The sequence below is a fragment of the Dipodomys merriami genome, unplaced genomic scaffold (genome assembly GCF_024711535.1).
Source record: "Dipodomys merriami isolate MVZ:Mamm:240054 unplaced genomic scaffold, mDipMer1.0.p SCAF_15, whole genome shotgun sequence".
Taxonomy (NCBI): Eukaryota; Metazoa; Chordata; class Mammalia; order Rodentia; family Heteromyidae; genus Dipodomys; species Dipodomys merriami.
The window spans coordinates 7059595-7073764 of NW_027202826.1; the positions used below are offsets into that span (position 1 = coordinate 7059595).

The window sequence follows — 14170 nt, forward strand, 5'->3', positions numbered from 1 at the left end:
TCACCAGGTAACAGATTCATGGCACACATATACACACACGCACACACATTCGCACGCACACACTTTTCAAATCTATTATCTAAAAAGACAATAAACAATTTCGGACTATGACTCACTAATTTCAGGTGTTGAGCGGGGTCTTTTGGAGACCAGAAACTGGAAAGGAGAATCTTCCTCCTTGCTCTTCTATCGCCTAGAGTCACAGAGAATGGGAAAAGTGCACGCTTGCTATCAGCATGAAGTTATCTTACTCAAACGACCGCTGTCCTTGCTCCTCCTATGACCTTGTGTGTGGCAGCTGGTGGTCTCTGGGTGCAGTGTTCTGATGTGCTGGTTCAGGCACACGATGGGATGTCTCCCTGAGCAAGGGAGATGCCAGCGTTCATGCCCAGGGATGGGAAGGGATCGCAGAGCAGCCCTTCTGCTTAATATTATCAGTCAGACACAGTAAAACTCTAGCCAGGATCTAAAGGGATGTGAATTCAATTTCATACCTTACTTGGTTTAACACTGCTTTGGAGAAGAGTAATCGGGACAAAGGCTATTGTTGTAACCATCTTTAGAAGTACAATGAGTTGGGATTGGGGTGGCCGCACGCACCTTGCAACCCTAGCCTCATGGGAGTTGGAAATCAAGAGGATTACAGTTCTTGCCTGGACAAAAAGCTAGTGAGCTTCCATTACAACAAGATGGGTATGATGGGGCACATCTATAATCCCAGGGACACCAGAAGCACAGGTAGGACTGCAATCCAAGTCTAGTCCCTATCTGAAAAATAACTAAAGCAATGGGCTGGAGTTGTGACTCAGTGGTGTGCCTGGTGACGTGTAAGCTCCTGAGTTCAAACCTCATCACTGCCCAAATCAACAACAACCAAACACCCTATGATCCGTACCGGTCTCATAGCAAGGACCGTGCTCTGTGGCTCAGTCCTGAGACCTGACTGGAGGTTAGAACCCAGGCAGAGGCCTGGCAGCAGCAGACCCAGCATGGGGTCTCACCACATGAGACGTGAGTGCCAAGGACTCTCGACAGCCTCAGGACAACAGGACACCGGCTTCCGTGGCCTGGGTGGAGGTTCTCAGCTAGGCTGTGCGATTCATGGAGAAACAGTTGAAGCCTCTCCAGTACATCTACTCTGATGCCCAGGTCCCAGTGCTTCCCTAGGGCTACTTCCTTCCTCCAGGGCGTAGACTTCGGTATTGCAGGTCTGCCTCCTCTGGGCCTCGAGTCTACTGTGCGCTTCTGGTACTCTTACAATGGACAGGGAGACAGGGAAAGCCAGGGTCTCCTAGGGCCCGGCCTCCACGGGTCAGGCAGGGAGCCCACAACCCATAGCCAGAGGGCTGAACACCGAAAGGAGCCAGAGCCTCCCACGGTGCAGAAAAAGCAAGAAGATGACCAAGCTTTGTTGTGAAATTTATGATTTTTAAAAAAATGTTGACAATGATGTAAAAAAAAAAAATCAAGACTCAATGTGAGCCAAACATAACATGTCTATTGGCCGACGCTGGGTAAGCAGGCCTGCAGCGAGAGACATGCGGTAAGCATAGGCGGAGAGAGGAAACACGTGACCCGGCTCGTGGAAAGAGATGGGGAACAGATGGTTGTACAGAGGGGTAGTAGAAGAGTCTGGAGAGCTAGATGGGGCCTCAGGTCCCGTGAACAGGTTATTCAGGAGAAAATGTGTGCAGAGAAATATTTTAGGAAGATATATTTGGGAGTCGGGGAAAGGATGAGTCAGACATGGGAGAGACTAGAATACTGTTTTATTTAAAGATGGGATTTTAAAGGATTGGGACTTCTGGGTGTGTTTTTTCTTTCTTTCTTTCTTTTTAACTGTAAAATGGGGTCAAAGTTAGTTTCATATTGAGCTGGAAGTTTCTCCTCCTATGAACCTGGTGCAGGCTGAGTTCTCTGTTACCTCCTGAACAAGCGATTCTGAAGTGGTTGCTGTTCCATGGCTTCATGGAAGGAAGCGCATGCATGTATGTATGTATGTACGTATGTATGTATATATGTATGTATATGTATTTATTTTTGTGCCAGTCCTGGGGCTGAAACTCATGCACTGTCCCTGAGCTTTTTTGCTCAAGGCTAGTACCACTTGAGCCACAGCACCACTCCCAGCTCTGTGTGTGTGTGTGTGTGTGTGTGTGTGTGTGTGTGTGTGTGTGTGTGTGTGTGTGTGTGTGTGTGTGTGTGTGTGTGTGTGATTAATTGGAGATCTGAGTTTGAGTTTTCTACCCAGGCTGACTTTGAACTGAAATCTTCAGATCTCAGCCTCCTAAGTAGCTAGGATTACAGGCCTGAACCATAGGCTCCTGGCTTTACTTTTTTTTTTTTAATCTACAAATGGGGTGACATTTTTGTTTTTTTTGTCTACAAACATTTCTTCTTTCTGCCTATGTTTACAACATGTGTGTTATCGAAGGCCTGCTACCTGGAGTTGGCCTACAGACACGCTATGTTACAATCCCTTGTATCCTATTTCACAACCCTTAGAGGATGCTCCAAACCACAAACGGAACTGAGCCTTGCAGGGCCAATGGTTTTCCTATCCATGTCATCTAGGATAATGTTTCGTTTGTAAACTAGGAACAATAAGAAATTGGCAAGAACAACAATCACAACAACATACTGTAAGAAGTTAGTTAATTTTTGGAATCCTCCACTTAGCATTTTCAGACTGCATCTGCTTGTAGAAGCTGAGAAATGAGGTCATGTGCTCTAGGGGCTGCTTCCAGCCAATAGCTGACCATTAAAACATTCTTCCAGTTCCATCCCCAAATTGAAAGCAATGGTGACAGCCTCAGGTAGTTGATCACATTTTTCTTTTGCTCTACAGACATATAAACATATAAATATTTGTTTATATATTTTATGTAAACAAACAACACATATACTTGTGTGATGTCTTCCTGTGCATTTGGATATTTCCCAGTCCTTTTCAACAAGCACATTTCCTTTTATAATTAAAAAAAATCCTCTTTAAATATTTAGGCATATTGGAAGAAGAAAAGCAGGGAAGGAATGATTTGGCCATCAGAGGTCTCACTGCCATTATCACAGAGGGGAGGAATAAGAGAAAGGCTGAACAAATGCGTTGTTGATTTCCTGGGGACCTGGGTACTGGCGGAGTGTGTGGAGGAGGGAGAGGGTCCATCACTGGACATTACACTACAGGGGACCCCATCTGGTGACGGGGCATTCCATACGCCACTGAGGAGGTGCAGATGGAGGATCTGTGGGCAGCAAATGCAAACTCTCACAGGAATAGCTTTCTGCTCTGAGGAGGATGAATCACCAACTTCAACATCAGAAGACTCAACATCTCTTGACCAAGTGGCAATACAGTCTCCTTAAGAGAATGCTATATTGTAGGCTCACTGTGTGCACATGTTGCTGCTGGAAGGTCAGACCTAGCAATAGCTAGGGTCCACACTGTTGGGCACGTGTGTCATTACCATCTCTCCTTTCAAAGCCATGCCATTCATGGAAGCCAATGACAGGCTGGTGAACATCAGCTGCCCAAGTCACTTTGTCTACCTGTGTATTCTGCCTTGTTGACTGCATGCTTTCTGGTAACTGGTCTACCTTCTTCTATGTTCTTAAGAACCACTTAGCCACAGAGGCGGGCCTTCCTGAGCATCTTGGTTTTGCTCCTGTCCTAGGTATTTTGGGTTCACATTCCGTGCATGCTTCTCAAAATGCTGTCCATGAATGACCGCACTGGTTCCCTCGTAGGAACTAATCTTTCTTGAGTCTCACTCCTGATCCACTAGATCAGAACTCAGGGGCTAAGACCTGGCCTTTTACGTTATGCGAAGCTCTTCTTCCTTTGTGGGATAATCATACCACGAAAACTGTTCTTCTGTAACAAGTGAACCTTGTGTAACCATCCTGCTAAGTGGAAGAAGTCAAACATAGAGGGACGAATCCTGCAGGATTCCTTAAGAGATGTATTTTATATAACCAAACTCATAGGATCAGAAAGCCAAATGATAGCTGCCAGAGGTGGTGGAAGATGGGGGAATTTCATTCAAGGGATATAAAGTTTCATTGATGCAAGAGTAACAGTTTTAGACATCTCCTGCATAACACTGCACCTGAGGCTAACGATACTCTACGGTGTGCTTAATGTTTAAGAAGACCAGATCTCACACTAGCTGTTCTTACCACAATAAAAATACACTAGAGTAATGGAAAATGTAACACAGAAAAAAATAGAGTGAGAACCACTATTCTGTGGAACAATCCAGAACCGAAGCAAACTGTTCTTGGCCACAAACTTTTCCTGTTTAATTAGTATACATTAATTATATGAAAGGGTTTCATTGTCTTATTTCCATCCATACAGCATATAATGTACTTTGATCAAATTCATTCCATTACTCTTTCTTATTCCCCCTCATTCCTATTTCAAAACAATTTTTAATGGATCCCATTCTAGGAACTGTATGCTAGAGTGGTTCAATTTAGCAAATATAAACACAGAATGTTTGAATGTTGAATTTTAGAGAAACAATAAATAGTTTGCTCACATAAGGTTGTGCCAAATATCCCATGCTACATGAAATATTAATCAGTTAATTATTTTAATGGCTAATTATTGGAATTAATTATTTATCATAATCATAAAACTGATAATAGTTCTATTAGGAACTTAATTGCATGACCCAATCAGTATTTGGGACATACTCACACTAAGAAGTTAGTTATTATTTATCTGAAATTCAGAATTCACTTAACGTGACTTACTTAGATACTGTCTATAGGAGTTATTATGAATTTTCTCCTCCATTGTAGCCCAGACAATGAAGAACATCGGACCCTGCTTTTATTTCCGTGACTGCACCTGCCCAGTGTTCCTTCTACCTGTTTCCTTCTTTATTAACATTAATAAGAACATTTGATTTAGGGTTGTCCCTCTCCCCTGAGAGATAATACAATTCATTCCAAGAAATAAACTACTCGGTGATTTTTTAAAATCTCAGATGAGTACTTTGTATCTCATAGGAACTCAAGATTAGCTCACGCTCAATACATTGGCTTCTGCCAACCCAGCCTGGTCCCCATGGACACTTCTGTACAGAAACTTACATAAAATAACATTCCTTTGCAGAGTCTCATTCCCATCCTTAAGGACTCTAAGTGTCTAAGCACAAGATTTTTATTAATAAAGTGTTTCAGCAAATTAAATATTATAGACATGTTTTAGAGTGCATGGCACATGGTACTTATAGTATGTGTTTTGACACTCACATTCTGTCTGGCTTAAAATGTGCTAGTCATTAAATCTGACATCTTTCTCCTAAGAGCTCTTGGCTCAGTCCATTGCGGGTGAGTTTATAGCTATCACCCTGTTAATTCAAGTCATGATGGAGAGATCTACCGACGGCCATACCCCTCGATTTGTGGGGAGGGAAATGTCGCTACACAGAAGTCAGAGTGATTTGCTCTAACTTTTATGTGTCATTGTACAGATTTTTTCTCCTTTTCTATCCATTCTGGGTCCTTCAAAGCCAATATTTGGTTGCAGTTTCCTGAGAGCCTTTAAGTGAAACTAGCTGTAAGAAATCAGCCTAGGAAAAATACTCTGTATTTATTACAGTTCCCTCAGACCCCTGAGCAGACACCATCCCTACACTCAAGAAGCAAGCAGTAAATTCTGAGGCCCATTTCATACTGACTGAAATGATGGAAGCCGCCAGTCATTAAAGGTGATGAAAGCGATAAATTCTGCTCCATATTTCAACTGTTGATCATTGCCACTTAAGCTCATCAATCAGCAAATTAATTGATAGTGCCTCTATGGATATTCCTGTTCATTTCAACAATTTATTCACAAGTCTCATAGATGTTTTCATGCAGGGAAATTTTTTGAAATTCACCAGTTATTTAAAAGATAAATATAAATCCTGTTTCATGTTTTAGCTCCCTTCTACATCACATATGTAAGAGTTCTACATTAAAATTAGGGGTATCTATTCAGTTACTCTCCAAATCTGGCCATATCTGGAGAGGGTGGACAGACTAAAAGTCAATGCATGGTCCAGTTCCCAAACAAGGAGGATCCTGGAGGACTGAGGTGGTATAAGAATTAGTATTGGGAAAAAGAAACAACAACAACAACAACAACAAACCCACCTGCTTATTGAATCAGATGAAAGCAGTTGGGGAATCTCTAAATTCAAGAGAGCATTAGAAGGAAGAGCGACAGCCAGCAACTTCTCACTGATGAGTGACAGACAGACCAATTTCACTCGTAAGTCTTCATTCACAACATCCACCAGATCTTGTAGCCAATGCAACTTCATCTACAAACTGCTGGCCCATGATAGGTGCTGTTGCGGTTTGAATGTGCAGTGGAAACTTAAATCCCCAAATGGTTTCATGGTCCTTCTTAAAGAGCTTGAAGTTGTGAGTTCAGGCTCTTTCTCTCTCATTGTCCCTTCCTCTTCGGTTTTCTGCCATGAGATGATGCAGCATGAAGGGCCCCTCTATCTTGCATTTCCCAGCTTACCAATAAGAAGAACAGGTATGGTCTTTGTAAATTACCCAGGAGACCACAGACTAAGATACCAGGTGAGGGTACCCTCATGACTTTCATAAATATACCAGTAAGAAGCTGTCTTAGATTCCTGTATCTCTCCTGATGCAACCAGTCGCCAGGTGTACCTCCCATTGGAAAAGTCATGGGTGCGACTTGTTTTGCTTTGGTTTTTCTAACACCATCCATCCATCATCCCTTTACCCCTGACCTCTCCCTCCCACCTTGCCCCCATAGCCTCTTCTTCCATTTGGGAAATCTGAACCCAAATCCCAGTCTGCCCTGAGTGGATGTACATGTGAACTCATGGGCCAGAAACGAACACAAGAGTTCATGCGGTGCTGGGCACCCAATTCATTCTGAGAAGTCTTCTTCCTTTCTTTCTTTCTTTTTAAAATAATCACCCCATGTTAAGATCATGGGTTTTCTTTGTTGTACTGCATCCTAACCCTTTCTATCTACTTAACTCATACATTGAATCATTACTGTCTTCTGATAGCAGCTCTCTATTTATCATTATTAAACTCATTTTATTGATCTCATCCTTTGCTCTAGTTTGTCAATTGAATTTTAATTCAATTCCTTCTACATTTGCGATTCCTTCAGCATCCTACAATCTTCACATTTTTATTAATATGGTCTCCAGTCTGTCTTCTAGGCTGCTAGTTGGTATTGTGGTGTGATGTTAATGAGTCTGTTTAAATGTTTTACTGCTACAGTACTCTATTGGAAAAATACTTTACTTTGACATAAAGCCACTAATATGAACTTTTCTGTTTAATTTTTTGCCAATTTCCCATGCAGTTTATAGTAGTCGCATGACTCATGTGTCTCTAGTCCTCTTCTGAATGTTTGCAAAGGAAAAAGCATTTGTTTTGCTGAAATAACACAATGACACCCTCTTGCATTCTTTACCTGAAGTGCTTCTAACTCCACCAGACAAATGCTCAACCTTTCTCCACTGCCATTAGTTACAGTTAAAAAAAAAACACAACAAAAAAAAACAAAATTCAAGGCAATGTTAAAATAATATAAAGCCTTTGACAGAAAACTACAAATTCTAGACATTTATACTTAAGGCTGACACAACATCCTAAATTCATTCTGGGGAGTCTAAGTTCTAGTCAATACAGGATTTTTCAAAGGGTTCCCCAAAGACCTTCTTGTCACAGATAGTTGCTGTATGTGAAAGAAGGGGGTTGAGATAAATTAGTGGATTAAGACAGAGAGAGCCCTGAGCTCCCTGGCAATTTCTGTCTGAGCAATATACATCTTCATAAAGATGATAAACCTTAGCAGCATCTAGCTCTGCTCTTGCTTCGCACCTTCTAGTCACAAATTCCAGCAGCTTCTAGAATCATTACATTTCAGAGATGCTGCGCTAAGCAAGGCTGTTCTCTATTTCCATATAAAGACACAGAGCTGGAAAGAGTATTTCTGCACACAAGGGGTTTCCAGCCAGGAGTTCTAGCCAGGAGTGCACTCAGCTCATTCCAATTCATCCAGCCAGGACCACACCTACCTGTACGGCTGGTCTTCAAAACCCCAGGGCCTGCTTCCAATCCGAGCTTTGACAGCATAAGCCGTTGTCAGGCTGAAGGCCTTGTCATTGCTCCCTTTCCGCTTTGGATATGTTACTTCTCCAGGCCTGGAAATCTGCAACTTAGAATCTCTTTCCAAATAGGGAGCATCCTCAGTGCTGGTAAGTAGTTTTCAGGGTCCCGAAGACAGTTCACGTCAGCAGGACAGAGGCTCTGGCAGTCAGTGGCCCTTACCCCAGGCCCTTCTGCAATACCCAGATGACAAACATACAACCAGTCTAATGGAACTGAAATGAAGAATACAGTTATTCTAAATCAGTAAGTTTTGTCTGTATAGCCAACCACCTGATCATGTCCCCAATGAAGACAATAAAGGAAAGAGAATAAATGTGGCCTTGCTCCAGGTTCGTATGTTGGCTTTTGAAGACTGAGTGACATTTCTGTGACACTGACTCCTAAGGCAGCTGCTAGTGCACATGTGCCATTCCCTGGACTCTTGGCTCCTATGGTCTATGTCTCTTGGCAGTTTTAACTGGCCATATCTACCTTGTTCTCAGGCCCGGCAGGCCTCAAAGGCCTAGTGAGAGGTCAGATGATTAGATTGCTAGATTGCAACTGTTTCAAGAAGGAATTAAAGGAGATGTTAGTAGAACTTGAAGTGTGAGAATTGGTGACACTAGGCCTGATCTGTCCAAGTCCAATGGCAGCTATATAAACAATTTTTAAAATCCTAGTAGCCATCCCACAAAAAAGTAAGAGAAATATTTGAATTAAGTATTTCTGTTACTAAGTCCTCTGGCTGGAGAATGTGTGCTACACAACTTTCTTGGAATATCATCCTCTTCAGTTAATCTTAGTTAGGTATTCTCCTGAGAAGCAAAAGGTCAGGGTGCATATATAGAGACACAAAGAGATTTTGTTGTTGTTGTTCCAGTCCTGGGGCTTGAACTCTGGGCCTGGGAAATATCCTTGAGGTTTGTTTTTGTTTTTGCTCAAGGCTAGAGCTGTACCACCTGAGTCACCACTGCTACTTCTGGCATTTTGGTGGTTGACTGAAGATAAGAGTCTCTCAGACTTTCCTGCCTGGATTGTCTATGAACTGTGATCCTCAGATCTCAGCCTCCCAAGTAGCTAGAATTACAGATGTGAGCCTCTGGTGCCTGGTGCAGAGATTTACGTTAAGGGATTAACTTCTGCAATCATGGAGGCTGGTAAGTCAGCCTGCAGGGGAGGCCACACGAGACCCACCAGACAGTTGAAGTTGTACTTGAGTGTGGAGGTAGAATTCTCTTCCTCTAAGGATCACATGGCCTTTTCTCTTAAGCTCTTTGAGGACCACCAATTAGTGGGGTTCATCCACATTATGGAGGATAGTCTACTTTACTCCAGGTTTACTGATATTAAATGTGACTTACATCAAAGAAAAATGCCTTCCAAGTGACGTTCTTATCTAGGGTCTGACCAAACATTCGGGAACCATATCCTAGCGAAGTTGATTCATGAAGCTAACTTTTATACCAACCAAAAAAAAAGAATTGAAGCAATGCCTTCCATGGCTTATCCAAGAAGTCTGAATGGATGTGAGCATGGATTTGACTGAGACAAAGCAAGTCCTTTTGCATTTTCCCTTAAGTTGTATATTCTCCTAATCTGTGCACATTTGAAACACTTTAGCTATTCTAACAGCAGGAAGGGTAGCTTCCACATTAAACAAATCAAATAAATTAGAGAAGGATAGCCACACGAGAGGTTGTGTATATGACATGTGATGGTGACACTGTGATCAGTATGCCATGACATCAGTTCACCACACCATGAACAGCCTGTGTCTGGCAGTAGCTGGGATGTTTTGTCTATCAAATGAGTTGGGGACTGGACTCAGTGCCTCACAGTTGCAAGATAGGTGCGATACTCCTTCAGCCATACTTTCAACCTTTTTGTGCATTGGTTATTTTATGTCCAGGTAAGCCTGGGCTGTGGTCTTCCCCTACTTTTACTAACTCATGTGGCTTAGGATGATGGGCTTCTACCACTTATCCCAGATGTTGGTTAAGATAGAATCTAAAGAACTTTTTTTTTGGCCTGGATTGGTCTAGAACTGCTCTCTGCCTCCCAAGTGTCTAGAATTACAGGCATCTCTGACTTCACAGTATTTCAATATGGAGGAGGTTTCCAGGGATGAAGTCCTATGATAAGTTGAGGAGCAGCAACTGTTATTTCTATTGCTTATGTGTGTAATTTCCACAATAAATTAATGAGTCAGCAAATAAATATTTCAAAGGAAATGTGACCTATACACAAGGAAGTATTATTCAGCCATAATGACAGTCAAATTTAATGTTATCTGTAGGAAAAAGTATGGAACTAGAGATCATCATGTTAAGAGAAATAAGGTTCAGAAAGAGAAACGTTGAATGTTTTCTCTCTTATGTGAAATCTAGACCTAAAACAATATGAACATGAAAGAGTGACTGCTTACTAGTAAGAAGGGAGAAAAGACAGGAAAATTGGGATGAATATGATCAAAGCACAGTATATAATACATGAAAACAGAAGAATGAAACCCACTAAGATGATTAAAACATGGGGGACTGAAGGGGGATGAGAGAATATTAGAGGATATGAATATATGAATTTATGAATGTATGGGTATGTCAAATTGAAACCCCTGTATGAGTAATATACTGGAATAAAAGACTAAAAATAAAAGGAGGATGAAGCTGAGCATCAGGAAGAGCTAGCCCTGTTATTTACTAGCTATAGGTCGCTGGGTAGTCAGTCTCACTAAGATGCTTCCCTCCAGCTCCATTTGTAACCACCTGTGGGGGGCAAAATGGAGTTGAGGAGCTCGTGTGAAGCCTCTGATGTGCAGCTTGAACAGATGCTAGCTCTTCTTACACCAAGTACTGTTTGGTAACAGCTGATGGAAAATGACTTGCACTGAAAGCACTCACTCTTTCCCCATGCCATACCTTAAAACCATCCTTGCTGCAATGGCCCTCCCTGAATAATTTCCCTTCCCTTCTCCCTGAACAAATGCATCCTGTGGTCTTGGAAGAGAACCTGAGACCAAGACCACACCTGGAGCTGATGCCCCTAGTGGGCACAGGTGCTGCTGAAACCTTGAAACTCCTCCATCAAAGTAAGATTGCTCAACTGCCCTGCCTCCATCTCACCTACTTCCATTGCCCTTCCTGACTTCACTCTTTCTGCCGAATACAGAAAGGAACCCTAGGTGTAAAGGGGATGCGTCATTTTCCCCTTCAGCCCAGCTGAAAGATTTGATTACCCCTCCCAGGTTTTCCTCCCAAGTAAAGCATGTATGACTGTTAAGTTCGCCCTTTCTGCTCTTTTTCTTTTCTTACAACACCAGTTCAAACTTCATGCTCGTACATAAAGTACAAAAAAAAAAAAAAAAGCCCTGGCTAGTAGCAATGAGAAACGATACTCTTCCTTTCCAAATCATTATTCTGCCACAACCCATACTTTGTCTAAATGCGTCTGTGCATACATGAGGCCATATATCATAGTTCACAAGTGCTTTAGAGCAGAGGCTAAGCTTTTGGAGGGCCAGAAAGTTGTACGTTTAGTGTCCTGAGAGCCTGAAGTGACTCTCAACTTGCGGGCCCCAAAGAGAGACAGTGCAGTGAAAGGGAAAATGATCGAATGGTGAGAAGTGCTCGCTGGTGGACCGCAGAATGGATGCCCCCGTTTTTGTGTGGATTTCCATATGAATGTGATGAGGACAGTTCCGTGCAGTCAGCTCTCAATGAACCTTCCTAGAGAGATGTCAGAACCCTCGGGAAAAGGTAGAAACTTCATCTAAATCAATAATTTCAATTTGTTTCCAGTTTATCATTTGACCTAGTGGTAAAGATAACGGATCCAAGTATTAGTAAATACCACCTTTTCATCTGTTTTGATGCTGGAGAATATGTTTTAGAAGTAGGAATGTCACTTATGAAACACTCCTTCATCTACAACGCTCCTAGACCAGGAGGCACAACTAGTAGTTGGGATTAGTGAGACCTTTTTTCATAATTTACTCCAACAGTGACTGAGTTTTGGATACCACGGCCAATTTTATTTTCTATATGATAAAGTAAGAATGGGGACCTGTCTGGGAGCTGGTGGCTCATGCCTGTCATCCTAGCTACTCAGGAGGCTGAGATCTGAGGATCGTGGTTTGAAGCCAGCCCAGGCAGGAAAGTCCATGAGACACTCACCACCAATAAACTACTCAAAAAAGCCAGAAATTCTCTGTGGCTCAAGTGGTAGAACACTCACCTTGAGCAAAAGCAGCTCAGGGGGACAGCATCCAGGCCCAGAGTTCAAGCTCCAGGACCAGTAAACAAAAAAAGAAAAAAGAAAACCATTTACAGGGATCTGATCCAGAGATGAACAGCAGGGGAAGATACATCATTTTCCTTTCCTTCCCCGTACCCCCCCTCCCTCCCTCCCTCGGTCCCTCCCTCCCTCCTTCCCTTCCTTCCTTCCTTCCTTCCTTCCTTCCTTCCTTCCTTCCTTCCTTCCTTCCTTCCTTCCTTCTCTCCCTCTCTTCCTCCCTTCCTCCTTCCCTGGAGAGCGCCATTGTTTTGATTGACAGTGTCAAGTAAGTAATCCCTACAGGTCCTGCTCTTTCTGTGGGAAATCAATGGAATTTCACGAGTCCTTTTTAGCTTCAAGGGTCTGTGACTTGCAATGATGGGTGATGGACAAGGAAACAGAGTAGAAAGAAAGTGTCTTCACAGATGGATGATCTTCAGGATTACTGTATTTACAAGTGGTTAAATTCTGCAATGATGGTAAGACACTCCAAATGCTTTGCTCTGGATCTGAATAGAGGGCTTTTGATATAAGCAATGCCAGACAGTTGTTTAAAAGTGTGATTTGGAGATCAAGTTGTTGACCTAATATGGTCAAGGTCTATTTTGGACTCTTTCATTTGAAACTAGAAATAATAAAGATAAGTTTAAACTATGAATTCAAAGTAGAAATGACACTGTCTTTTGACAGCGTTTAACATTTTCCTCTTTATGTTCCAAACTTGGTAAGTCTTTGAGTGTTAAATACTAAAATCCTATCTCTGCCTTGTGCAAAAGAATCATTCTAGTCTTATAAAATGGAATGGTAGGCCTTTGGAGAGGTGGATACCTTCCTTTCATGGCACATTGAGGGCTATTGGCTTGTGAGCCATTTGTAGGTCAAGTTCATTGTCAGTAACCACCATATTATCCTAACCCTGCAGCCAACCACAAAGCAAATGAACTGGAAGATAAGGTTCTTTCCTGGATCATTACAATTTTCCATTTTAGTAAATTTATATCTCGTCTCATGTAGCAAAGTAGCATTAAGTATTATAATTTCAAGAGCTGAAACAGGATTTTAAGACAGAAGTTAGATGGATGCTAACACAGAACTAATTCAGGTCTGATGCAGTAGTGTGCTCAGGTCTTTCAGGTCTACAGTTGGCTCTGTGTGAGGATTTGATGAAGCTGAAGGGTAAGAGTAAGGAACCAAACTCACAAGTGGTTGGTGTAAAAACAAAGTCAGATTTCTAATGATAGCAGTAAATATTGTTGTATCATGGTCATGCCTTTTAAGGCCTGTATCCGGGGACCAACGCCTTCAAGAATCTTGGTCTCTGAAAAGTTAGGTGTATTTCAAAATCTTGCTCACTATATAAGTGATGATGATTTAGTACCACGAGAGGAAAAACATGACATAACAATTTAAACTAGTATTTTATTTTTGTCGGTTGTGGGGTTTGAACTCTGGGCCTGGGCGCTGTCCCTCTGCTCTTCAGCTCAAGGCGAGAGCTCTACCATTTGAGCCACAGTGCCACTTCCGGTTTTCTGGTGGTTAACTGGAGATAAGAGTCTCATGGAATTTCTTGGCAGGCTTTAAACAGTGAGCCTCAAATCTCAGCCTCCTGAGCAGCAAGGATTACAGGTGTGAGCCAAACTAGAAATCTTTAATGTAAGGAATTACTAATTATAGGGCTAGGAAATGTAGCTCCGTGGTAGAATGCTTGCCTAGCATGCAGGAAGTCCTGGGTTTAATCCCTAGGACTGCA

At 42.2% G+C, this 14170-nt stretch overlaps 1 long non-coding RNA gene across 2 annotated transcripts in view; it reads right to left on the bottom strand.

Annotated features, from left to right (window-relative positions):
- Positions 1 to 5127: 5127 nt before the first annotated feature.
- The window catches only part of LOC138826858 (uncharacterized), a 50538-nt gene continuing 41495 nt past the window's right edge, over positions 5128 to 14170 (bottom strand). The window contains exons 4-5 of one of the 2 annotated variants that reach the window (XR_011371878.1): positions 8076 to 8381; positions 5128 to 6521 (exon numbers count right to left, since the gene is read on the bottom strand). This is a non-coding gene — a long non-coding RNA (uncharacterized lncRNA). Of the gene's footprint in view, positions 6522 to 8075; positions 8382 to 13853; positions 14027 to 14170 lie in introns of those variants that run through there. The other variant, XR_011371879.1, reaches the window with a different exon arrangement.